Source organism: Pinus tabuliformis, chromosome 5_1 (assembly GCF_031772625.1).
Source record: "Pinus tabuliformis cultivar Carrire ecotype Pingquan chromosome 5_1, CPIR1, whole genome shotgun sequence".
NCBI classification, from domain to species: domain Eukaryota; kingdom Viridiplantae; phylum Streptophyta; class Pinopsida; order Pinales; family Pinaceae; genus Pinus; species Pinus tabuliformis.
Window position 1 is genome coordinate 413,278,764 of NC_142305.1, and position 2,314 is coordinate 413,281,077.

Genomic DNA, 2,314 nt, shown 5'->3' on the forward strand with positions numbered 1-2,314 from the left:
TGCCGCAAATGCTTTGCTAAGCTGATACCTTCAGTTTTCCTGTGATCTGCAACCATGCTCTGATACCATGTTGAATTTTCTAAGTCTGTCCGTTAGAAAATTAATCTGTATTCTGTTGGTTTATTTCTTCTACTTTTTTAATTCAAACAAGTCATTTAATACATTTAAATACCGAAATAAACACAATACAGTCACAACATCTACAGATCATCAACTGAAAGAAAACAAGCACACAAGTGACACAGTTATTTCTGGACAAATGCCCCCATAAAAACCCAATGCGGGAAAACCATTGCAGTTATTCAGAGGGTTATATTATTATGCAGTTTTTCTAAGTACAACTGGGTGCCTAACCGACTCACCCGACAGAGAAAAATACATGGCAACCATACCTCTATATTCGGAAACTGGTATTTTGAAAACCTGTCCCACGAAACATTCTCCAGCACAACTGAAGGTCAGCGCTGGTCCTTTTGGCCTCTTTGTTAGCCTCTTGCTGACCTGCGTCAGCCCTCTGAGGCACTATGCAGCGTCTGGGACCCTCTGCGTTACTCCAGCAGCCTTTGCGTGGATGACACAGTGCCTCTGCCTCTGCGTTGTCTCTGCTGGTCTCTGCGTGGCCTATACTGGTTATTGCTCTTGGTCTCTCTGCTTCTGCGCTGGTCTCTGAGTACTGTCTCTGCCTCTTTGTCCCGTACTCACTACCCCTCGCCGTTGATCACTGATTCAACTTTTCTTAGCAACCCCGCTCTAGAAAAATGAATGACTAATCACTCTGGTGTGTTCTCCAACTGACCCTCAAGCCTCTTCTTATACTTTTCTCGTTGGTCCTTCAATGACCGAGATTAAATCTCTAATCAACGACTAAGATTAGATTTGGCTTGATCCGTGACTTTTGGAACCTTCTAACCCAGTTTTATATTAATACCCATTAATATTTTATTTTTCCTAAGTTTAGACTTAGGAACTCCATTAAAAATATTAATTATTTTAATATCTCCCAATTTGGGTACAATCTGTCCAAGCCATTTCTGGGTCTTGGAGGTCTCATAAGCTTTAGCCTCTCCACCAATTTTCATGGCTAGAGCACATCTGATGCTACCCCAAATCAACAAGGAAAAAAATTCATGACTTTCTTCAGGGTGGACTTCTTTCTGACTGGAATTAGCTCTGCCAGTAAGTACTAAATTACAATGCCTTTTTATTTTTTCTTGATACAGAATAATAATAGATGTTGCTGCTAATTGTTGCAAAGTTTAATTTGGTCTGGTCGATTAGTAAGAGGGTACTTCCACACCCAACACATGACTCCCTTCCACACATGGACGTGCTTGGCAAAGTGGATTTTGTATGGTTTGTTGTAAACTAAGTTCAATTATGTTGTGCATCATATAATTTATGTGTGGTTGGGTATATGAATACATAGATTCTCGCAATCAGACCTGATAGATGCAACACATGGGTATTTTGGAAAGTGCTTGAATCGAATTGCAAAAGTCATACCTAGTCCAATGGGAAGAAGTGCTGACCTAGCAAGCTCAACCTAAGTCTACCTAAAAGAATTTGAGGATTTCATGCGGCCAGAAAGGTCATGGGGCGGAAACATCCATTATGGTTGTGAGAACATGCCACGGCTGGGATCGCCAATGGAATTGTCTTGCATGGTAGTGGGTTAATCCCATTTGCAGCAATTTTCCTTGTGTTTTCAAACTACATGAAGAGTTCAATGAGGCTCTCTTCTCTCAGCAACGTTGTGGAGTGGGTACATACTAATCCATGACTCAATTGGTCTAGTGGAAGATGGCCCAACACACCAGCTAGTTGAGCATCTTGCAGATCTGCGAGCTGTACTGAATTTGTTGGTCATGAGACCTGGTGATTACAATGAAATAGCAGGTGCATACAAAATAGCAATTGGATATATAAAAGGACCATCCATAATTGCACTATCTAGGCAAAAGTTGGCTGCAAACCTGGCAGGGACAACAATTGAGGGCGTGGGTGATAATTCTGACAAAGATCTTGATTAGAACTGGATCAGAGCTCTGCCTTTGCAACACTGCTGCCAAGAAACTCAGAAAAGGATGAATGAAGATAAGAGTGGTCTCTTTAGCTTGTTGAGTATTGTTTGAAGAACAATTGCAAGGATATAGGGATGTCATTGTTCCTCCAAGTATTGAGAAGAGACTAAGTGTTGAAGCTGGTTCTCCTCTGGGATGGAGAGAGTATGTGAGATCTAAGGGGCTAATACAAGTTGTGAGAGATTTTGGAGCTAGTGGAGCTTAAGTGGATGTCTTTGAGAAAATGGGATTTA